Source organism: Rousettus aegyptiacus, unplaced genomic scaffold (assembly GCF_014176215.1).
Source record: "Rousettus aegyptiacus isolate mRouAeg1 unplaced genomic scaffold, mRouAeg1.p scaffold_m13_p_9, whole genome shotgun sequence".
Classification (NCBI taxonomy): domain Eukaryota; kingdom Metazoa; phylum Chordata; class Mammalia; order Chiroptera; family Pteropodidae; genus Rousettus; species Rousettus aegyptiacus.
Window position 1 is genome coordinate 90,771,253 of NW_023416312.1, and position 26,133 is coordinate 90,797,385.

The 26,133-nt window shown below is 38.0% G+C and overlaps 1 pseudogene; it reads left to right on the forward strand.

The window, feature by feature from the left end:
* The first annotated feature begins 17,465 nt into the window (after positions 1-17,465).
* Positions 17,466-17,584, forward strand: LOC118607983 (annotated as a pseudogene).
* The last annotated feature ends 8,549 nt before the right edge of the window (positions 17,585-26,133 follow it).

Consider the following 26,133-nt stretch of genomic DNA (forward strand, 5'->3'; position numbering starts at 1 on the left):
ACAGACAATAATGTGTTGGCAAGGATGTGGAGAAATTGGAACCCTCATACATTGCTGATGAAAATGTAAAATGGTACAGCCTCTTTGGGAAAAAAAAGTCTGGTAGTTAGAGTTACCATATGACTCAGTAATTCCTCTCCTAGGTATATACTCAAGAGAATCGAATACATGTGTTCACACAAAAACTTGTGCAAAAATTGTTCATAGCAGCATTATTCATAATAGTCAAAAAAATGGAAACAACCTGAATGTCTATCAGTGAGGAATGGATATACAAAATATAGTATATCCATGTGATAGAATACTATTCAACCATTAAAAAGACAAGAAAAAGACGTTTCAATATGAATGAACCTTAAAAACATTATGCTAAGTGAAAGAAGCCAGACACAAAAGACCACATCCTATGTAATTTCATTTGTATGAAATATCCAGAGTAGTAAAATCCACAAATACAAAAAACATATTAGAGGTTGCACAGAGCTGGAGGGAGGGGGAAATGTGGAGTGGCTGTTTAAAGGGTACAGGGTTTCTTTTGGGATGATGAAATGTTCAGGAATTAGATAGTAATGATGGTTGTACATCTCTGTGAATATACTAAAAACTACTTAATTGTACAATTTAAAGGGGTGAATTGTATAGTATATGAATTATAGCTCAATAAAGCTGTTACCAAAAAAAAAAAAAGATTGTGCAGGATGTAAGTGAAGGCCAGAAGAGCCCATCTTTGAGCCAAGGGCAGACATGTAGATCATGAACTTTGCAACTTCATTTTAGGCTGTTCAGAGGCTTTTTACTCCTTTCTGATTTAAGCGTGTTTTTTTAGACTTCTGAGGCTGCTAGATAAATGACTTTTCATTGAGATTTATCCTTGTAAGGGCAAATATATTATCTTACTTTTGACTTATAATTTTGTAAATAGTGTTTTTATAAATAAACATTTCTACTATTTATGGCACTGCTCTGCCCGCTTTCACTGTTAATACCTCTGGTAGTTCATACCACAATCATTTAAAGTGAGTACTGTATTAGCCTCATTTTACTGATGAGGAATGAGAGACACAGAGAGGTTAAATAACTTGACCAAATGCACACAGCTAATAAGTAGCGCTGACAGTATTTGAATCCAGACTGCCAGACTCCAGCACCTGTACTCCTAATCTCTACACTACATGACCTCTAAGTCAATCTAAACCTTTTGTAGAGAGCCAAAATTCTTTACAGGTATTGTTTTGGGTGAGGTAGGAATTACAGCTGTGTGCTAAAACTGCATACTCATTCATAAACTGATGAAGTAGTAAGTCACCGATTGAAATGTGATCTTGCTTGTGTGCACAGCCAAGTCAGTAATGCTAATACAGCTGAGCTTGCCCATTACCCCCATCAGTGTACCCTTTTTTAGGCCTTTTCTTTTCCTCCTCAGGTGAGATCTTTATTGGGTCTTGTTCACTCTGAAGGTTGCCGCCCCAAGGCTACAGCTTTCTTCCTGTGTGTAGACTGTCCTACACAACAAATCTCTGTGTGAAAGGCTGCACAAAAGAGATCTAGGAAAAGGTGGCTTAAAATACTCTATTACAGTGCTCTGGCAAAAGGACTAATTGGCATTTTTATTCCAAAGGGGGGAAATTGCCTAATAGCTTGAATCTGCGAGTACTACTATCCATGCCAAATGCTCATTCTTGTTTCAGCTCAAAGGCCTCAAGTAGTGGAAAACAGCTCTTGTTTGCTCAGTGTTTTGTGTGGTAGAGTTAGAGCAATGGTGTTTAAATTCTATGCATAGTCCAATTAGAATCACTAATCACTAAGCAGCTCTCTTTTTTTTCCCCCCATCCTTTTTTCACAAGGTATTTTATACTACCAAAAGTATACACAGTTAAAACTTAGATTCCCATCACCTACTTACATTGAATGTAGAAAATGGGACAGGGATTTTTATAGCCTTTTGCACATATATTTACTGTAAACTGACTAGAAGATTTAAGAGTTTTAGGCATTGCTGAAAAATTTGGATGATTTTCTGAGTTGAGTGGAAAGCAGAGGGCTGTGATTTCTACCTTCATTCATTCAGTTGACTAGTTGGGAGTTGAATTTTGAAGAAGCAGAGACCAGGAGGGTTAGAAGTAGAGGTCAATGACAGTGATGGAGGTAGGCTGTTAGTGGCAGAGATTTTGCTCTGGCACAAAACTGACTTTTTGATCACATATGTCAGCTTATTTGTTTAATCTGATTCTTTTCTAAAGGATGGGAATAAAGAGAAAGTATGACTACACAGGTACTTCCCATTCATGATGGCTCATCCTGCAGCTCTGGCCCAGGGAGGAGCCTAAACATGAGGCCTAAAATAAATCCAGCTGGTTAGAGGATGGCAGATGAAAATGTGTCCTTAGCATTTGTCATGACTTAAAATATAGAATTTTTTCAAGCATTGTCATTCATCCAATTGCTCAGTCTGATTTTACAGGGTCCTGCATCCACGCCATTCCTTCCACTTGGAAGGCCTTACCTCACCTACTTTTAGTCCCCATCTTTTCATGTCCAGATACTACCTGTTCCTCAAATCATAATGCAAAACCCAAATGCCATTGGATTCTGCAAGTTGAAAATAATTTCTGTATTTTTCTTGACTATCCAGATTGCATCATTTGTGTCTCTATCAAGGTACTGGTCACTTTTTACACTGCCATTCTGGAGTGGGCTGTTATAGTTGCTACTAGAACCATAAGCTCTATATCCTCCATAGTGGCTGCACAGGGCCTGGTTCAGAGAATAGTCTTAATATGTGTTGAGCAAATAAATAAATGAATGAACAAATGAATGAATAAATTTCAGGGTGAAGAAATATGCCCGACTGCTTGATACTGATACTCAACTGGGTTATACTCCAAACCATTGGGAAGGTGCTGAATACTTCCCAGATTTAACTAAGCTGAGCAGACAACAGTTGGAAACTTCAGCAAGATTCCTTCTATGTTGGAATAACCTAGGATGTTCCTCTTGATGGCCCTACACTGCCTAGCTCTTCAGTGCTCAGAAAATCCTGAGAAAAGAGTGGTTTTGCATAAAGGAAAAGGAACTGTTGCCCCCTCATCAGAGGTATTTCTTAAGTGCCTGTTACACATGTTGCTATGTGAGGGTCTCTGAAAATCAAAGAATTACGTAGACCCATCCCCTTCTCTCTGCACACTGCACTGATGAAAACACATGCACAGAGAAGAGAATTAAACCTTTCAGCTTATATATGCATTTATAAGACAGTGTTTCTATCAGGTTAGTGAGTATTTAGGTTGGGAGGACACTCAGATGCGTGAAAGGAGGGAAACAATTTCTGGATCTTGCATCCAAGTGCAGGTATTGGATTCTGTTTCATTTCCTGCAGGTTCTTCCTTCTTCTTGCTGAATAAAATATTTACTAGAGTCAACTTCATATGAGTATGGCTTCCTTAAAACCCTGGCTCTGAGAAAGAATGAAAATCCACCTTCTCAAGGGTTAAGAGAAATAGGTACAGACAAAAATATAATGGTTTGGGATTTGTTTGAGGGAATTTTGCCTTAAAAATGGAGATCTTTCACACTCAATGAAAAAAATTAAAGGATGTAATCTCTTGATATGGAATCTGGTGCCTGGATTAAGAAGACTGTGTTGTAGAGTAGATAGAGCTTTACAGGGCATCGAGACACCTGGGTTCTAGCCCTCATTCTGCCATTCACTTTCTATGAGGCAGCCAACATGTTACTTTTACTTTCCTGGGACTCAATGTCCTTGTCTCTAAATTGATGGGTTAGACTGCATCATCTATGAATCTCTGTGTATTTCATATAAACTTGGTATTACCTGATTGGTTTCTCATTAATTATATAATGCATGCTCTTCATTCCAAGGGATTTGGTGGGGGGACTTTCTGTTTCTCACGCATTTTTGAATGCCTGTAGGATACCTTGGCTGCCTTTTGCTGGGTTAACATTTTATGTTCTGTAGCTCCAAACTGACTTTGCTACGTGTGGTTTTATTTCATGTTATAACATAGAAAAAAAACTTTTTGGTATGTCATAATTTAACACTATTGGACTACCTATGCTCTCCTCCAATTTTTTAACATTAGTAGAAAAAAGAGGCCATAAACACCTTTCAGTTTTTAAGAAAGAACATTTGGAAACTTGTTCTAAGGTAGGTTTATAGGTTATGATTCTGTGCTGCTGCTCACAGAAAGTACTTGATAAACCAATAAGTGATGACAGATATAGATATTTTCGGGGTTTATTCCTTGCTCTCAAGGCCAAACACCTAGGATTCACTCTCTGTTAGGAATATCCACTGACTTTATCAGAGATCTTGATCACATTTTGGATGTTAACCAGTTAATTATTATTGACTCCCCAAAAACTTTGAAATCCTCAAAGATGTATAATTCATGTCATCCGCCCCTCCATCTAAAAAAAGTTTACTAAGCACTATTCTGTGTCAAACACTGTTCTAATATAACAGTAAACACAACAGATAAGAATCTCTGACCTCATAGGGTTTGTATTCTAGTGGGCAGTAGGGTGGCAGAGAGACAGACAACCAAAATAAAGAAGGAAGCATATAGTATGTCATGTGATAGTAAACACTATGGGGAAAAATAAAGCCAGGAAAAGAGGCAGAAAATGGTGGTAGTGAGGGTGCAATTTTAAATTTGCTTAAACTATTCTGGAAGAAGTTGGTATCTGAGGCAGTATCGAGCAGTGTTTCAAATATGGGTTACAGAACCAGAGTTCCTGGGTTCAGATGCAGACTCCACTGTTTACCGATTGTAAATTGTGACTTTGAGCAAGAAACTTCCTCTTTCGGCACCCAAAAATCTTTACCCTTGTTTTTTCTTCTGCCTGGATAGTTCTTTCCTTATATCTTCATTCTGTTCACTCATTTACTTTATTTAGGTCTGTGCTCAAATGTCTTCTTATGAAAGAAAGTTTCTTTAGTATTCAAAAGAGCATTGTCCCTCCATCATCTTCTTTCCTTTATTATAGTTAATAAGTGGCAGTTATTATTGAATTATATGACTTATTGGGATACCAAGTCCCATAGGTGTGTTTCTTACTGGGTAAACAAGTCCTGCTTTGGATTCCTTTTAAATCAATCTTTGACAAATTTCAAGGGATATCACCTTGTTTAAGGAGTCCAGATTCTTAGCCTGGGTTTCTGCATGAGTTTGAAGCTTCACTCGTACACCAGCTCTAGCTTCTTTCAACTTGTTCAGATTGAAAAGTCCAGGTATTTGGAGCAGAACCTCAGATCCTCAGACATTTATCACCTTCATCTCCCCTCCAGGATTAACATGTTTTTAGTGTGTCTCTGTGTACTACATCAATAGGGTTAGAGCTAAGAGAATGTTCCTAAGCTCTCCTATCTTAAGATATCATATAGAAATTATTTCACCATAAAAAGTTTTATTGTTGAAATTATTAATGACCATTTAGAGTTGATGAAACTGACTTCTTGGTGGTCCACAATATCTGCTTCTTACCAATCCACCCTGAAACCCCACTTGCCTACTGTGAACACAACTAAGCAGGCCTGGATTGACTTTCCCAAGCTCTGCTCACTTTCTAGGCACGAGTTGAGGTAGAGATGAGTGCCTCTTCTGCTCACTCTGGCTCTCACCTCACCTTAAGATTTGTCTCTTCAGAGATTATCTAATTAGCTTAAAAATTAAATATTCTATCAATAGACTGTTTTGGCCCCAAATATATTTTTGCTCCTAGAGTGTCTTATAACATACTTTGCACAGAGTAGAGACCTACTAAATGCTTGCTATTTGAATGAAGAAGCAGACCATTGGATGAGTGAATTTTGAAATCTTGCTATGGAGCTTGACTAATTTTCCGTGCCCATAAGGCTATTCCCTGCACATTCTTTAAATGAGCTTATTACTCTGACATTATATGGATTTGGGTTTCTTCTATAAGTGGTCTGCTCTCTTTCTGCCAATCTGAACGAAGTCATTGGGCAAGCCCAATGGAATAGATGATGTTTCTTTCCTCCAACAGATTCCTTACCTCAATAAGAACCTTAAACAGAGCATTTTGTTCTTGTGCCTGCATTGCTATTCAGTGCATTCAGCCCTTTCACTCATTCAAAAAATACTTACTGAGTTCCTACTATGTATCTGGAACTGGTTCTAGATCCTAGGGATAGAGTTTTGAAGAAAGCAGATGTGGGTTCTGTCCTCATGTCTACTTGTAGAGACAGGCAATAAACACATAAACAAATAATAGTCAATCGGTAGTGGTAGGTACTACAAACAGAATTGTAATCAGTTGATGGGATTGAAAGTGATTTGGAAGCTTCCTGTCAAGATCACAGAGTAAGTAAATGCTATGCTCTTTTCCTCTCACAACCACATTAAAATTACAACTAAACTACAGAATAGCCATCATTGGGAGTCTCCTGAAGTCTAGCTGAACAGAAGTCCTACAACTGGAGACATACAGAAGAGGCCACCTCGGGCCTGGTCGGCTAGTAACATACCCATGTGTGGAAGTTGAGAATCAGGAGAACTGTCTCAGCTGTGGAGGTCCCCCTGGAGGAGCAAGGGGTCCTGGCCCCACACTGGGGCCCTGGCCCAGGGTTCCAGTGCTAGGAAGAGAAGTTCCTACAACTTCTGACTATGAAAACCAGTGGAGATAGTGGCTGAGTGAGACGAAGGCCTGGGGGAGTCACAGATATTTCTCTTAAAGAGCCAAAGTTCAGATTTACCGCTGGTGGACTTGCTGACTCTGAGATCTAGCATTGGGTCAGCAGCTCAAAAGGTGTCAGGGACATACGGGGAGGAACAGAGTTGTCTGTCTCAGGGTGAGGGCTGAAGGACCAGCTTTCTCCCAGACAAGTGCTGGAAGAAGGCATTGTTCCTTTGTCAAGCTCTCCCTAACCCAGCTTGTGGACCCAGGCAGGTGCCATACCTAAGTCTTCATCATTGTAGCTAACGCTGGTTACTCCACCCTGGTGATTCCCTGAGATCCTGCCCCTTCCAATGTGCAGGTCCACCCAACCCACTTCCAATGAATTTTCCATATAAATATCCTGTCTTGGCTCATGCTACAGCCTTTCCTAAAATCTCTTAAAGTTTTGCAAAACCTAAGCAAGCAACATCTGGCTTTGGTGTGCCCCAAATCTCTTGTTGAGCTGCCCCAAGGCCGACACGAATGGCAGCCGGCCTCAGTTTGTGGCTTGTCCTCTTAAGATACTTCCAAGCCCAGTGTGGGTGGCAGCCATCTTTGGATTGCTTGGTGGCTTATGCCAGGTGGCCCCAGGCAGGGCACAGGTTGCAACTAAACTTGGCCTTTGGCAGGGCCCCTCCCCAGAGGCCCCAACCTGCAACCCTGGTGGCTGATTTTGGTCTGAGCTGGTGTGCCACCCAGAGTCACAACTGAGGATGACACAGCCAAAGAACAGACAGGGCAGGCACCAGAGCCCTGCTGAGGTGAATCCTGATCTTAGGGGTCAGCCCCTGCAGAACAGTTCCTCCACTGGTCACAGCCAGTCATCATGACAAATCAGCCTCAGAATAAATCCCTCCCATTGATGAGCAAACAGTAACCAAATTTCAATAACAATAGATGGCACATGCAACCCATACAAGGGAGAGACTTGGAGCACCTGGTTAAGGTAACCAGGGAAGACTGTGCCACTGGGACATACAGCAAACCTACTACATAGGGCCACTTTGCTAAGACTGGGAGACATAGCAGCCCTACCTAGTACATAGGAACATACACAAATAGGCAGCCCAAATAGGAAGACAAAGAAACACGTTCCAAATGAAAGAATAGAACAAATCTTCAGAAAAAGAACTAAACAAAATGGAGACAAGCAATTTACCAGATGCAAAGTTCAAAACACTGATCATAAGGATGCTCAATGAACTTAGGGGAAGAGTACATGAACCCAGTGAGAACTTTAACAAAGAGATAGAAAACATAAAAGTGGAGATATAAAACAAAAAAAGAACTAGTCAGAAATGAAGAATAAAATAACTGAAATGAAGAACACCTTAGGGAGAATTAACAGTAGATCAGATGAAGCGGAGCATCAAAACAATGATTTAGAAGATAAGTAGCAAAAAACACCCAATCAGAACAGCAACAAGGAAAAAGAATCCAAAGAAATGACTAGAGCTTAAGGGGTCTCTGGGACAACATCAAGTGTACCAACATTCACATAATAGGGATACCAGGAGAAGAGAGCAAGGAATTGAAAACTTATTTCAAGAAATGGCAGAAAACTTCCCTAACCTAGTGAAGGAAATACACGTACAAACCCGGAAGTGCAGAGTCCCAAACAAGATGAACCCAAAGAGACCCACACCAAGACACATCATAATTAAAATACCAAAGCTTAAACACAAAGACAGAATCTTAAAAGCTGCAAGAGAAAAGCAATTAGTTATCTTCAATGGTGATCCCATAAGACCCAACTGATTTATCAACAGAAACTTTGCAGGCCAGAAGGCATTGGCAGAAAATATTCAAAGTGATGAAAAGCAAGGACCTACAACCAATATTATTCTACACAGCAAAGTTGTAATTGACAGTTAAAGGACAGATAAAGAGCTTCCAAGACAAGAAAAAGCTAGAGGAGTTCATCATCACTGAGCCAGTATTACAGGAAATGTTAGAGGGACTTCTTTAAGAAGAAAAAGAAGAAAGAATAAAAGATAAAACATATGAATAATGAAATGGCAATAACTACATATCTAGCAACAATTACTTTAAATGTAAATGCATTAAATGTTTCAATCAGAAGATAGGGTGGCTGAATAGATAAGTAAAAGGACCCTTGCATGTGCTGCCTACAAGAGACTCACTTCAGGTCAAAAGACACACACAGACTGAAAGGAAAGGGATGAAAAAAATATATTTCATGAAAATGAGAACAAACAAAAAAAAGAGCTGGAGTAGCAATACTTATACCAGACAAAATCAACTAAAACAGGACTATAACTGTTTGGACTAGAAGGACCAAATATTCCCACTTCTGGGTATTTATCTGAAGTAATCCAAAACACTACTTTGAAGAGACATGTGAATTCATATGTTTATTGCAACATTGTTTACAGTAGCTATAATATGGAGGCATCGTCCTTGGTGTCCATCAATGGATGAATGGATAAAAAAGAGTTGGTATGTTTATGCAATGGAATATTACTCAGCCATAAAAAAGAATGAAATCTTGCCATCTGCAACAACATGGATGGGCCTAGAGGGTATTGTGCTGAGTGGAGTAAGTCAGACAGAAAGACAAGTGTCATATGTGGAATCTAGAGAACAGGATAAACAAACAACAGAAACAAGCTCATAGTTACAGAGAGCATTTCGATGGTTGTCAGATGCAGGGTGAGGGAATAGGTAAAAGAGGAGAAGATTAAGAGGTACAAATTGGTGGTTACAAAATAGTCATAGGGATGTAGAGTATAGCATGGGGAATATAGTCAGTAGTATTGCAATAACTATGTGTGTGGTGTTAGATGGGTACCGGATTTATCAGGGTAATCACTGATCACTTCATAAGTTATATAAATATCTAACCACTGTTGGATACCTGAAATGAATATAATATTATATGTCAGCTCTTATATGTCAGCTCTAAATGAAAAAGTAAAAGTATAAAAGGTTTTTAAAAAAATGAAAAAAAAAGAAAGTGATTTGGAGAGTACTTTAGACTGAGTGTTCAGCAAAAGCTTCCTTGAGAGAGAGGCATTTAAAGTGAGTTCTGGATAACAAGTGTGCAAAGATCAGAAAGAAGAGCATTGCAGGTAGAAGAGAGGAACAAGCTAAGGCAAAGGCTTTATTTAAGGTGAGGACAGAGAGGCTAGACTGTAGTAGGTGATAGGGAGATGGCAATTAATGAGGCTGGTGAGGAATGTGTACTTCATGATAAGGAGTCTAGAGTCTTTGCTATGGGAAATCATTGGGGGAAGGTTCCTTAAGTGGAGGCGTGACATGATACATTTATATTTTGCAGTGATCACTGTGCCTTCATGAAAAAACAGAATTTTAGAAGGACAATAGTGGTAATAGGGTGACAGGTGAAGAGGCTATTAAACTACTAAAAGCAAGCAATAGTAGCTCAGGTAGGAATGGTAGTAGTGGAAGTGGTGAGAAGATGTCAGGTTCTGTATATATTTTTGGGAGTAGGTGGTCATCAGGATTTGCAGATGGGTTGGATATTGAAGTTGAGGGAAAAAGAAGAATAAATTCTTAAGTTTTTTACTTGAATGGTGATGTTATTTAACAGGAAAGGGCAAAGTGGGAAAGAACATGTTTAGATAAGGCATCAAGTTTTATTTCGGTCTTCTCAAGTTTGAGGTGTTTAGATATCCATGTGGGGATATTGTCTGGTCATGTTTTGAATAGGCCCAGCATGGGACTAAGGGAAGAGGTCAGAACTGCGTCTTTATTCATTCATTCATTCAGAAATATTTATTGAGCACTTAGTATGTACCAGGTACTGATAGAGTAACTGGAAATATAATGTTTAACGAAACAAAGTCTCTGCCCTTATACAGCTCACTTTTAAGAAACAGTGAAATATATAAACAAGACAAATTTCGAGAACGATAATTGCTATGAAGAAAATAAAACAAGATGATGAACAAACAAAGAGAACAATCTGATGACAGCCAGAGGGGAGGGGGTTTGTGGGGTTGGGAGAAAGGGGAGAAGGGTTAAAGAAGTACAAATTAGTAGTTAATAGATGATCACGGGGATGGGGAGCACAGCATAGGGAATGTAGTCAGCAAAAAGGTAATGGCTAGGTGTAGAGCCAGAGGAAAGATAGAGTCATCAGGGGAATCATTTCATAAACTATATAAATGTCTAACCAATGTACTGTGTACTTGAAACTAATAATAAAATAAAATTTAAAAAAAAACAAGGTGAAGATGTAGGGGCTCTTTATAAAGTCTTAATTTTTTCCTTAGTATTTTACTCACTAAAAAGAATAAAAATAATTCATTTACTACTACTGCGCTTTAGGCCCTATGCTAAATACTGATCCTAGAGAGATGAAAATATATAGCTAGACTCCAACCTTATGGATATCAGTCTGGTGGAGGAGACTTATAAATAGCTGAAAGGCAGGACGAAATGAATGAGTGCATTATAGAGGAGCAAGCAGGTTATATGGTACAGCCTACTGCTCCTAGGCTACAAGCCTGGGCAGCATGTTACAACACAAAACAAGATGAAATCAACTCAAGCACAAGAGAAATGATACAATCACGAGACATGGTAACTGAAATGTACAAGGCTGCTGTTGGCAAAACACAGCATACTGTTTTACAGCAAACCATTTTTTAAAAAATATAATTTATTTTATTGAATTGGAAACTGACTTCCTTCATATTACCTGCTAAGGACTAAATTGTGTGTTGCTGTGCCTTCCCCCTCCTAAGTTTAGAGGATTTAGCAAATATGAACACACCGACTATATATTCAGATAATTAATCAGCTTTGGGGAGGGGAGTTCGATACTGCAAATATCTATACTGATTAAATGCAGGAGACCCTAGGATTTTCACAGATCATCTGGGATTTCTTCATTTTCAGGTGTCCTTTTAAAATCATGATGAGAAGCATAGTATGGTAAATACATAAATCAGTAACAAAGTTGTTTATTATCATTTATCAAATATTATGTACTATACATAGTTGTATGTGCTGTATTCTGATATGACTGGCAGCGTAGTAGGTTTGTTTACAGCAGCATCACCACAAACATATTAGGAGTGCATTGTGCTATCATGTTACAACAACTATAATATCATTAGGCCACAGGAATTTTTTAGCTCCATTACAATCTTATGGGAATACCATCTTATATATGGTCCATAGTTGGCCAAGACTTAGTGGTCCTGAATTACTTTCCAACCAGAGAGTTTATGATTCTAAAATGGTTAAAATACTGCCAACAAGTTTTTTGTTTGTTTGTTTGTTTTTGTATTTGAGACATCTGTTTTCCTGCCTTCCTCAAAGCTGTTCACAAGACTAAATCATAATTTCCTCTAAAGAAATGTTTTTCCAGGCCGTGATAAACCAATAAAATTTCTGAATAATCACAAATTCCAGACTGGCATGGTAAGAAGTGGTGAAGTCTTATTGTTGAGTATTCAAAAAACACTTTAGGCCTCTGTTTTTGGGTGGAGTTCAGGGCCTTGCAGCTGAACCTAGTCTTTAGCTTATTTCTGCCTAAGAGTACCTAAGACAGGTAAGAGCTTGAAATCTTAAGCTCTGTTCTTTATCTTGCCCCATAAGGTGTGATCAGTTATGAAATTGTATGTGAATTTGTTTTGTATTTCATGTATGTGATGTTTTCTCTATTATATTGATCATCCTTGGGCCCCTTGAATTTAGTCTGTATATTTATACAACTCAGCATGTTCATTGTCGTAGGCCAAAATTAGACTAACCTATTCTTTTTTAAGGAGTATGTTTTGACTTTATGGTATGAGAAATTTATAGTCTATAGCCTAGTTAGAGAGCCCATCTTTGCTCAGCTTAACATGTAAGGCAATTCTGTCTTCACTCTCTCGAGGCTTCTAGGCTATGTCTATTCCTAATACTAGAGGAAATAAAGTTTATTTAGACTAGTATCTAAGCCTAACACCTAGGTTCTGGTCCTGGTAGCTCTTGTAGGTGGCCAATAAATCCTTAGCTTCTCAATTCTCTCAGGTTCTGTTGTCGAACTCTCTGCCCTGGGGCTCCTTTCATAGGTTGCCATCTTTTGATAGTTCCTTAAAGCTGAATAACGTTTTTCTGGAGTATTCCAGAATAGAGAACTTCACTTTCTAATTCAATTAGTACTGCCAGTAAAGATTGTAGGTTAGGCAGCAGAAAGTCAAACAGATCTTTACATTAATATTTCTCTTCGGCAACAAACCATGAAATAATTTATATTGTAAACTCTCTACCTGGTTCCTCTTTCTTCATCTTTTCTTCCCCTTTTTCCAAAAAAAGAGATGTAATACAACAATTTCAATGATCGTATTCTTTTAAACAGCTGTATCTGAGTTACCAAGCTCAGACTTTAAAGGTATAATATAACATCAAGGCCCAGAAACTTAAATAGAAGTCTGTGGCATACTCTAGTATTTTCAAAAACTTCTCGAAGTGAAAATTAATTCAATAAAATATGTTACATACCAATTGGTGTGTGTGTGTGTGTGTGTGTGTGTGTGCGTGTGTGTGTAATGGGAAAGAAAGACTTAATGAGCAATTGACCACTCAAAGATAGAGTCTTAAGGCTCAGAGAAGTTAAAGGTACCGAGAGAAAGCCCAGGGAAGAGGAGAGTTAAGAGTAGGACTGGAGGAAGGCAGGGCCTGCCCAGAGCATCACCATCATCAGTAAGACCTGCTTTTGGATCCCTTTGCTTGATTTCAGAATCAGCCTCTGCAGGAAGCCAGATGTCTTTCCTGCACTCTTGCTCTTCAGTTCACCTTACTATTTGTTGTTCTTCTCTCAGATTCAGATTTTGGAGCTGTTGACCTTGGGGCTCCTTTTCCTTGGTTGGATGTTTCGTAACTAAAGCAACACATAGGAACTGTTTGTGTACCTCTCTTCAAGACAGGCCATGTGTGGACAGATATATTGGAGCATAGAAAAACATCTTTGGCAGAGAGCCCACAGCACCTAGAAACCTTCATTTTATAGAAAAAAAGACAAGACAGAAGTAAACTAAACAAACCCAGAGCTAGAGACTTTGTTATTCTCCTTCCAACCCTGTGGAGAATAAAGGAAATTGTTTATTCTTTCCCATGTTGTGATTAGCTGCATACTCTGCTTTAAAAGACAATAGGCTTGTTCAAAAGTTGCTCTAAAAGATTTTTCTTGGACAATAATAAAAAATAGGCTATATGCAAATAAAGTCATTTCTGTTTCTGGAAATCACGTTTATAAGCACCACAAATACATTTCAATTGGTAAAGTAAGCAGTAGGTAAAAATGTGTAGTCAAATACTTCCTGTTCACTACCGATGTATTTTTCTAGTACATTGCTCAATTGTGAAATCAGGGGGAAAGCATGCAATAAACATTTTTTTGCAGCAAATTTTTAGTAAAATATCTGTAAAAAGAAGACCAAATATACCAATGTTGAATATTACAATGTATTTGATTAATTTTTTTCTTCTTTTAATACAAAATTGTCAGATAATCTTGTCCTGCGAAAATACTACATTTTAAAATTCAGTGTGGTGCTATCAGGCACCCCCGGTCTCTTCAAGCTATAACTGGTACCGAGCTCGTGCTGCTTGTCAAAATTTAATGAGAGGGCCCGTTCTAAAATAATTGAATTTTCATATCAGAACGAACCAGGATTACTCAGACAATAAAATTGCTGAGTCCTGTACTGTTACCGGCAAATACCTTTTGCTTTGCTCATGAAATCAGTATGTAAATGTTCAGGGTTTGTATTTAAGGCATCTTAGGCATTTGGAGTTGTAGTACTAGCAATAATTTCAAATGGTGCCGGTGATAAGTAGCTGGTTTTTTATAATGTTCAAAGTGTAATTTGTTTGGCGAATCAGGATAAGCATTTGGTTTATATTTTATATAAATGTTAATGCATTTGCAGTTTAATTATGTTTCTTAACTTTTAACATTTCAGAAGTCAAATTTGAAGACTAGTCCATCAGATTGTCTTGCTTTCATAACATTCTGAAAAATAGGAGCACCCCTGTGCAGTGAGTTGAAGTAAAAGGTGCTTATAAAGTTCGCGATGGTATGTTTTGGGGGCTGGGAGCACTGATAATGAAGTGGGAGATATGCTACCATGCCTTGGGGGCCCTCCCCCACAACATTGAGCTCTCTGAGACACAGCTTCCAACCTGAGAGCCCTCTAGCAACAGCAAGGAAGACACCTCCAGGTAGTGGCTAATTTATTTCTTTTATGACAGTTGCGTTAGAGAACATCTATGAATAACATAGTATGATTTTTTTTTAAATTAGCAAGGGTTTCTGTAACACTGCAATGATTGCTGGCATTAGGACAGAAAAGAGCTCTTTCTAGTTTGGTGGAAAAAGTTGGTTTAAAAAATACCATTTTCCATATTCTTATTTTTAAAGTTATCTGCAGGATTTTATCCCTTAAGTAATTATTTACTCATTCAAGTTAGCTCTGTAATTTGCAAGAGGTAGTGACATTTGTCAAAACTATGATTTTTTTCACATCTCCTTCATGACATGGCTTGGTTTAGTTGAAAACGGATTGAATAATGTAGACTTTGAGGCAGAAGACCTAGTTTTTTGCTTTCTTTTCCATTATAGACTGCAAGGGTCATCAAACTACAGCTCACAGGACAAATCTGGCCTGTTGACTGATTTTGTAAATAAAGCTTTATTGGATCACAGCCACTCTTATTTATTCATGTATTGCCTATCAATGCTTTCATGCTACAAGGGAAGAGTTGAATACTTGGAACGGAGACTGAATGGCCTGCAAAGTCTAAAATATTTATTGCCTGCCCCTTTATAAAAAAGTTTGCAGCCCCCTGATTTAGTAGATAGACTTGGGCAGGTAACTTCTCATTTTTCATTGCTGGTAGTGATGATGATGACAGCCAACACATACCAAGCACTTACTGTGTGCCAGACATTGTCCCAAACATTTTCATTCATACACTAATTTAACCTTCACAGAAGCCCTATATTATAGCACTGTTATTATCCTCATTTTGCATATAACAAAAAGGAGATACAGAAAGGTTAAGTGACTTCTCCACGCTCAATTGTCTAGTAAGTGGCAGTCAAGCGAACAGACTCAAGAACTTAATTCTCTTTTTATTTCTTACTTTTTGACTTTGTTATGCAATTTTTCAAGCATACATAAAAATAAAGAATATAATAAATCTCTAAGTACTCATCACTCAACTTCGAAAATTCATAACATGTTGCCATTTTTGTTTTATCTACTATCCTTCTCACCATACCTTCCAAATATTTTTATGTATGTTGAGCATCAAACATCATGTGATTACACCTGCAAACACTTTAATATGTATCCGTAACAGATAAACTTAAAAAAATATAATCAAAATGCCATTATGATATCTAACAAAATTCATAGTAATTCCACAGTATCATCTAATATCCAGTCCAAAATGAAATATTTCCGATTGTCTTAAGTTTTTTTTTGATACTTGGTTCGTTTAAATTAGAATCCAAACAAGATCCACTCGTCACATTTAGAAATTATGTCACTACATTTCTCTTAATGTAAAATGGCCTCTACCTCTTTCTTCCCCTAGCTCTGCCATTTATTATTTTTAAAAGCAGATTTATTTGAACTGTGGATTGTCCCACATTCTGGATTTGACCAATTGCTTTTTTGGTGCAGTTTAACTTTTTCCTCCTTACCTGGTATTTCTTTTATACATGTAGGTAGATATAGATGGTTGATTAAATTAAGGTGTTTGTGTGTGTGTGTGTGTGTGTGTGTGTGTGTGTGTGTGGTGTGTGTGCACGCGCACAAGGACCTTTTTTTGATACTTCTTCATAACTAGTGATGTGTACTTCCTATTGTGTCACATCAGGAAGCACATAATGATGTCTGGTTGTTACCGCTGAAAAGCGATGTAAGCTCTCCACAGTGAATTCAGGTGATATTAGTCTGATCCTGCCTTTGTGTTTTCCTCGTCACCTTTTCTCCTAATAGTTCTATTATCAATCATTGATTGTTTCCTAGACCTACTATTTCATTGAGAGTTGCAGAATGGTGATTTGGTGATTTGTTTTTATTCTTCCATAAAGAACCTTCCCTCATCAACTATTTGGCTACCTTGAGATACAGTTTATACAGGAGGAGAAGACCGAATGCTCAATTTTTATCTTTTATTTGTGAATTTTTATTGTGATGGGTCAGTGTCTTAGCAACTTCCGATAGTAATAAATGATCATTCATTTTAGTATTATTAAAAATGGATGGATTTTTAAATATTTTTTTTACTTCAATAGATTATAGTAAATCTTTTTGAAGACCCATTTACAGACTGTGGGAGTTGCAGTTGGCTATTGTATCTTTTTGACATGACTCCAGTGATCTTTGAAAGCATACTTGCTTCCTGGCACAATAAGATATCCTAGGGCAACTTGATACATTTTATTCCCCATACCTGGAATAAATAAATTTTCCAGGAAGTTCTGGTTCCTTTTGTTGGGAAATGTCACTTAGATATCACAGTCTTGGTGCTACTCATTGCTACTGGCTAGTCACTGCTTCTAGACTTTTCAGTGGACAAATCTAGGAAATATGTACTTAATGGAAAGAGGATGATAAATTATGAGATCATGATTTTCCAATTTAAGTGTAAGGTTTCAGGATTTTTACTTAAAGTCTTTGCTTTTATATTTGTGTCTCTTTTTTTAATGATGAGAATCTTGGTTCCTAGTGATAGCATACTCATTTACTTTATCCTAAAATTTACATAAGGTTGTCTATGGCCATGCTATCCTGAACAAGCCTAACCCCATCTGATTTCGGAAGCTAAGCAGGGTCGGGCCTGGTTAGTACTTGGATGGGAGACCACCTAGAAATATCGGGTGCTGTAGCATAAAAAATAAAAACAAAATAAGGGATTGTAAGCTGACAAGTCCTTGCAATCTGTGAGGTCAACCAAGGGTTGCCTTGCCTAAAAAGAAAATACAGTAAATTAAAATTTACATAAGGAAATTCAGAAAGAACACTACCAATATTATTACCAGTGAGACAGTTTAAGTTTTCTACCCTCTTAACCCCTGTGCTAAATGACCTCTCAATAAAATGGGAATTATAGTCCTGATTCTGCCTGAAGGTTGTGTGGGAAGCAGATGATCTGTTAAAGTCCCTCCATCCATGTCAGTATGTCTATATACAGTTAAAAAAATGTGTGAGATGGCTAGAGTGCATATGTTTCGACCGGAAGGTTCCTGTTTTTTCTTCACTAGGCTTTCACTTAGAAGTTATGATGATCTTTTGGTAGAAGAATATATGTCCCTGTAGATACTATGTAATAAGCAACCATCATACATAAAGCTAAATTTAGGGATCATATAGAATAATTTACATATCATGTATTTTTTTTCTAATGTATTACACACCTTCATGTATATTGTCTCATTTGATCCTCATATCTCCTTTAGGTGGTAGGTGCCATTATTATCTCTATTTTCCAAATGAGGATCAGAGGGGTGAAGTACTTTCTCAGAGTCACACAGCTAGTAAGTCACAGTATAAGAATCCTCTGCACTAAGAGTCTGAGGTCTTCAGACTCATAACCTAGCATTCTTTCTAACACATCAAGATAACCAACCTATCCTCAGATGATTTCTTCAGCCCAGAAGTGATGGTCTTTTTAATTTTTCTGGGAAGATGGGGAGAAAGAATGCTTTAAGGCATTCTCAGAAGGTCTAATAGTCTTTTCCTTTCATAGCTCTTAGGTGGTCAAACACAGAGCCCAAGACATGGACTTGAATGCCCTCTATTTTTAATGTTTCTATTGTTCTCTATTTTTCACTCCAGCTTTGCTGTTTGAGTTGTTTAACGGAGGAGATCTGGTAAAATTTCTTGCTTCAACTCAGAATATAACTCTGCAGTAGCCATGCTTGACCTGGCATTTGCTCAACCATCCCTGGCCAGAGTCACCTTCCATTGCTGCTCCATGTGCCAATGCTAGCAGTAGTCATTATGAGAGAACATCCTACTCTTTTTTTTCTGCTCTATTTGATGGAGATTTCAACTCATTTCATTACTCAGCCAAAAAATAGCAATAGTTTTTCTACCATCACCTAGTCTTACTAAAACACTAATTCATTTCTCCTCACGAACTTCTCATGTATTGATTTCAACCATAACGCCCCTGAAATTTATGAAACCTCAGAGAAACATGGAGATTAAGCACAAAATATAGCCAAGTACATGAAGTAGAGTATCTGTGTTATACTAACTTCCTCTGAGGAGCTGAAGAATGTCTGAATTGATCATGAAGGAAGGAACCCTGGAACATTTGAGGGTCTGTCTACCAGGTTCATTGTGTGTTTATAGTGTGGGCAAGTTAGGGGAAAGATAGGAATATTTCTACCATGTGTACCTGCCTACCGAGGTAAGGACTCACTTTGGAAGGCAAGAATTGTTTCTTCCTTCACTGTCACCAGCACCCCCTCCACCCTTAATTCTCACAAAGGAACTGAAATCAGAATGCTTGGGTTCAAATCCTAACGTCACCATTGTACACCTTTGGGAAAGTTACTTAATCTTTCTGTACCTCAGTTTTCTTATCTTCCAAATGAAGGTAAAATAATATCTAGCTCATATGATTGTGAGGATCAAACAGCTAATTTGATGATGATTAGCATAGAGCTTGGCACATAACAATCACTCACCTACTGGATGTTATTATTTATGATGAAAATTATTGATCATTGTCATTATCATCATCTCCATCAAAATAATATATTATCCAAGCCTTAAACCCATATAGTGATATAAATCACAAGTAGCAGTTGGAATTTTTACTCACCCATCTTGGTTGCTTCATTAAAAAGTATGAGTGCTTCCCAAGTAATGAGCTTTAGCCAACCCCCATCTTCCACACTGCAACCTTCCAACAGCCTCCAGATTATTCCTTCTGTTGCTACCCTCTCGAGCTTCAACAACATGCTCATCATCCTTTTCCTTAACCTCTTTTTACAGTAAAACACCTCATAAGAATTGTTAGATTCACTCTCTCCGATTGCTCTTTTTCCCTTTTCACTTGAACCTGCTCTAGCGAGGCTTTAAGTCCTACCAGTGAAAGTACTATGGTCAATGTCACCAATGACTTCCACATTACTAAAGCTAATGGTCCCTTCTCTGTTTTTTTTTTTCCTTATAGGAAAACTCAGAAATATTTCATGGTCTTCTGAATTTTCCTTCCACCTCATTGGCTGCTCCACCTTCACATCACCACCTGTAAATCAATGGAAGGATGCTCCACACCTGCTTCTCTATTTTTTTTCTATATACTCAATTTTTTTTGTAAATACTCTATTTCAGTGACCTCACTCAGTCTTTGACTTTATATATCATCCAACCTCCACTTTCCTGTTGATAAATAATCACAGGCTGTGGGGAGTTTATAGTAGAGGGCCTGAAATATTGCAGAAGGGTTCATTAATCACCTAGGCAGCCTAATCACACCTCTGCCCCTTGTGCTGCCATCCTGTACTTTTCTTCCTGTGGATCCCATAGCCCTTTTCCACAGTACTCTACTCTCAGCTCTCCTCAAGCCCAGGTCTTGCCCCGCCCCTCATGTTCAGCATATACCCTTGCTTTATCCAGAGGATTCAAGCTCCCCAAATTTCTCTCCTGCATTTCCTTAATGAAACTGTGCCCTCAAAAGTCACTGATTATTTCCTCCCTAGTCAAATGCAATGGCCGTGTACATACTTTTGCATGTCCTCAAAGATGGCATTTATTATTTTCTTTCAGGGTGGATGGGATTTTGGTGGTGGTGTTTGGGGGAGATGTTGAAAAGTCATTCAACACCTGGCCCTAAGGATAAGGTTAGGGATCAGTCTACGTCAATATGTAAACAAAGACATTGAACTAAGAGTGACCATTCATTCACAAGCTCTAGTTATCTTAGGAGTGCTACCTCCAATAGAGATGAATAAGACACAGTCCTGACTCAGGTAGCTCTTCATCTAATGAGGGCGATATATATTAGGAGGCAAAGCAACATGTGGGGAGCAATCTAGTGAGTGGCTGAGAGCACTTGCTTAGGACCCAGACAAACATGAGCTCAAAGCCTTCCTCTTTTATAGCAAATTTGTGACCTTGGATAGGCTATTTCACCTCCCAAGCCTCAATTTTCTAAACTATAAAATGGAGATGATGTTAGTTCTTACTTCATGGGATTTCTGTATGAATTAAATGGCACAATGCATGTAAAATGATGGTGCACAAAAGAACTGGATAAATGGTAGCTGTTATTTCTTTTATGAGACCTGTTAGCATTACATGACTTTTTTCTGCACTGAATAGGTATCATAGTCAAATTTTACATCTTCATAGTTCTTTTCTTTCTGTTTTCTAATACCGACCCCTTTGTCTAGAACTGTGCTGTCCAATACAGTGGCCACCAGCCACTTGAAATGTGGCTGTCCTAAATGAGAGGCTTGGTGTGAAAAAATACAAAATATCTCATAAAATATAATAATTTGTTTATATTAATCACAAGTTGAAATCATTGTTGAACATCTTGCATTAAATAAAATATACCAGTTCATCAAAAGTACTTTTTACTTTTTTTCAATGTGACTATTAGAAATTTTCAGAGTACATATGCGGCTTGCATTTGTAGCTTCTATTTTATTTGATTGGACAGCACTAGCCTAGAAGCCACTGCTCCACATTTCCTAGGTCTACTCACTTTGGGGTATGATGAGATTCTCCTCATCTCTCTAACCAAGTCCTAGTGAGTCTCTCCCCTTTCCTTGTTCTTTGCTACAGCAGACAGCCATTACTTCTAGTCTACCCTGACTCTGGCCCTTAAGTGGAGCTGACTCCCATAGTCTCCTGCACCTAATGGGCAGTGAAGGGGGCCTGTGGCCAATCCTGATCTATTGGTGGATTTTCCTCTTAGTTCTCCTCACAGCATTTGGTTTATCCCTCTGTTTTAGCATTGCACACATTGATTTCTAATTAGAGATTTAAAGGTCTCTCTCACTCTACTGTGAACTCGTGGGTGGCCCATGCTGTTTCTAGTTTAACTCTGATCCCCAGTGACCAGGGTAGCATCTTGCAGAAATTGTGTGTTCATTAAGTACTGCATGGACCACAAATTACTCTCAGGCTGAGTTTCCTGCTGCCAGTTTCCCCCAGTGGTCCCATCTCAATGTGGCATGCTGTCCAGTTTTCTGGTAAGATTTCATTTATAGATATCCCTTATCTTGCTTGCAACAAATCTCCCACTGTAACTATTTAGATGACTCCTACTCTGTGGTGTAGACTGGCTAAGCTGGAGCACAGCAGTTCTGGTAGCAGTTCTGGTATGTAGCCTGAGGGGTGGGTGTCACTGGTGAGATGAGTGAGCTCCTCTGAAGGATAGTGAGCTGTATGGCCAGTGTGTAGGGAGCATAGGTAGGTTGCCTCCTGCCTTAGTTGCAGGGGATTTGCCAGATCAGCTTTGGGGTGGGCATTCTTCCAACTTTGTGGGTGATGTTGCATGTCATTTCTGATGAGTAAATGATGCACAGAAAGCAGAGTGGGTAGAACCTTGACAGATGTGGGTTTCCTAGCAACATTATTAACTAAGCAGGACCACCATTCAGTCAGCTTTGCCTCCTGTGGCCTGATACCATGGTGACACTGCACTCTCTCTGGCCATTCCATAAACCTTGCACTTGTGGTTCTCTGTCTTTAGAGGGACTGGGGAGAAAGGTCACTTAGCAGCGTGCTGCTAAGAAGCTAAAATCGATGGCATCTTTCTGCTTTCTTCCTTTCTCCCCTAAAGTCTTTGACTGTGTACTTTGTATGATTTGCTTCCTGAGGATGGATAGCCTTGTAATCTTTTGTAATAACCTAAATATAGTTTTTGCTGAAGCATCGCATGTCTCTCTGACCATGGTGGCTGGGAGTAAAATTTTGTTCACAATGATAAAAATGATAGAGTATTTATTTAGCTTTGGTTCTACCCATTTTAAAAAAAGATTACAGTTCCCATCAAATTTCTTCTATAATGTTCCAGGAATTGACAAGGAGCGTTTGATGTGTGCTTTTTAAACTAGTCCTCATGACATCATGGCATCTGCCATTTTATCTGTCCTGATCCAACTACAATAATGATTCCTGTAGCTGAAATGGTCTCAGTGCTCCACCAGGCCCCCACAACAAGGCCATCATTGAAGCTACCAAAGTTTTGGGCAGATTACCAAGGATGAAGGTCTCTGCTCCTTCTCCACTCATCCACTTCAGTCTGAGACTTTGAACTAACACACACACACTCTCTCTCCCTCTCTCTCTCTCTCTCTCTTACTTCCTCTGTTCTTCTTCTCCAATTTCTCCTCCTATTATTATGATCCTGTCACACTAGGTCTGCAGGGGCTAAGCCTGGGGGTAATCTGAATGACAGGCACAGTTATATTCTTAGAATAATGCCCTTCTTTCCTCTTTCAAGCTGACCTATTAAACTTGGACCAAATTTAAGTGCTAAAGTTCTCCTTCTAATGGAAAAGATTTTCTCTAAGAAATTGTTCAGTTCCCTCAAGTAAATAGACCATTGGTGGCCCTGGCCATATCGGTCCTCAAGACCAGTGGTCTCCAACTTTTTTGGCACCAGGTACTCCTATGAGAATCTAATGCCTGATGATCTGAAGTGAAGCTGAGGCAGTGATGCTGGCACTGGAAAGAGACTGCAGATACAGATGAAGCTTTGTTTGGTCCCCTGCCACTTACCTCCTACTGTGTGGCCCGGTTCCTAACAGGCCATGGACTGGTACCAGTCCACAGCCTTGAGGTTGGGGACCCCCACTCTAGACAGGCTAAAGCTGCTAAGCTCAGACCCTGTGCCACTGCTGTGGATGAAAACCCATCAACTTTAATATATATATAAATAAATAAATAATAATATATAAATAAATAAAACTTTATTAATGTATGTTGTTGAAGATCCAAATAAAGAAGATTCAAATTTATATATCATTGTCATAGATTGGAAAATGAAATATTTAAATAAAATAGTTCTTTTCTAATCGAGATAGAGATTCAGTGCAATTAAAAACAAGTTTTTGGTTTGTTTTTCCCCCGGCTTTATTGAGATATAATTGACATATAACATTATCTAGGTTTAAGGTATACAACATGATGTTTTTTTATTTTTTAAATTAACTATTAAAATTATTGGGGTGACATTGGGTAATAAGATTATGTAAGTTTCAAGTGTACAATTCTACAATATGTCATCTGTATATTGTATCGCGTGTTCACCACCCAAAGTCTAGTCTCTCTCACCATATTTTGACCCCCTTTACCATCATCAAACTCTGCCCCTCCCCCTTCCAATTTCGTAACCACCATACTGTCCTCTGTATCAATGAATTTTTTGTTTGTCCATTTGTTGCTTTCTGTATTATATCCCACATATGAGTGAAATCATATGGTTCTTGTCATTTTTCATCTTACTTATTTTGCTTAGCATGATACTCTCAAGATCCATCCATGTTGCCACACATGGCATTATTATTTTAACTTTTCTTATGGCTGAGTAGTATTCCATTGTGTGTGTGTGTGTATGTATGTATGTGTGTATATATAGATATATATATATATATATATATATCTATATATACACACACACACACACCACAGCCTTTTTATCCAACCATCCATCAAAAAAGACCTGGGTTGTTTCCATGTCTTGGCTACCATGAATAATGCTGAAATGAACATAGGCATACATATATCTTTATAAATAAATGTTTTCAAAATTTTGGGATAGATACCCTGAAAAGGGATTGCTGGGTCATATGGTAGCTCTATTCCTAATTTTTTGAGGTACCTCTATACTGTTTTCCATAGTGGCTGTACCAATTTACATTCCCAGTAGCAGTGTATGAGGGTTCCTTTTTCCCCTCACCCTCTCCAACACTTGTTATTTCTTGTCTTGTTGATAATAATCATATTAACAGGTGTAAGGTGATATCTCATTGTGGTTTTGATTCGCATTTCTCTTGTAGCTAGCAAAGTTAAGCATCTTTTCATATATCTGTTGGCCATTCGTATGTCTTCTTGGGAAAAGTGTCTGTTCAGGTCCTCTGCCCATTTTTTAATTGGATTGTTTGTTTTTTGTTGTTGTTGAGTTGTGTTAGTTCTTTATATATTTTGAATATAACTCTTATTGAAGGTATTAGCAAATATCTTCTCCCATTTGTTCAGTTGCCTTTTTGTTTTGTTGATGGTGTCTTTTGCTGTGCAGAGGCTTTTTAGTTTGATATAGTCTCAATAATTTATTTTTGCTTTTACTTCCTCTGCCTTTGAGATCAAGTTCATAAAAGCCTCTCTGAGATCAAGGTTCATTAATATAGTACCTATGTTTTCTACTATGTATGTAAATGTTTCAGGTCTTATATTTAGGTATTTTATTCATTTTGGGTTAATTTCGATGTATGGTGATAGCAGTCTAGTTGCATTCTTTTGTTTTTGGCTCCTTTGTCAAAAATTAGTTGCCCATATACATGTGGTCCGTGTGTCTGTTTTTCTACCAATGCCATAACGTTTTGATTATTGTTGCTTTGTAGTGTAATTTGAAGTCGGGTCATGTGATACCTCCAGCTTTGTTCTTTATTCTCAGGATCGCTTTGGCTATTCAGGGTCTTTCATGGTCTCATACAAATTTGATAATTTTTTGTTTTATTTGAGAAATACCATTGGGATTTTGATGGGGATTGCATTAAATCTGTATACTTCTTTTGGTAATTTGGCCATTTTAACTGTGTTGATTCTTCCAACCCATGACCATGAAATATCTTTCCGTTTCTTTGTGTTGTCTTCAATTTCTTTCAATATGTCTCATAGCTTTCAGGGCATATGTCTTCCACAAGCTTTGTTAAGTCTATTCCTAGGTATTTTATTCTTTTTGTTGCAATTGTAAAAGAATTGTTTTTTTCTTCATTTCTTTATCTGAAATTTTATTTTTAGTATATGGGAACACAGTGGATTTTTGTACATTGATTTTGTATCCTGCAACTTTACTATATTTGGTTATAGTTTCTAATAGCCTCTTGGTGGATTCTTTAGGGTGTTCTGTATAAAGATTTATGTCATTTGCAAAAAGTGACAATTTTACTTCTTCATTTCCAATTTAGATGCCTTTTATTTCTTTCCCTTGCTTGATTGATCTGGCTAGAACTTCCAGTACTATTTTGAATTACAGTGGTGAAAGTGGGAATCCTTGTTTTGTTCCTGATCTTAGAGGGAAAACTTTCAGCTTTTCACCATTGAGTGTGATGTTTGCTGAGAGTTTGTCATATATAGCCTTTATTATGTTGAGATACTTTCCTTCTATACCTATTTTATTCAGTGTTTTAATCATAAATGGATGTTGTATCTTGTCAAATGCTTTTTCTGAATCTATTGACATGATCAT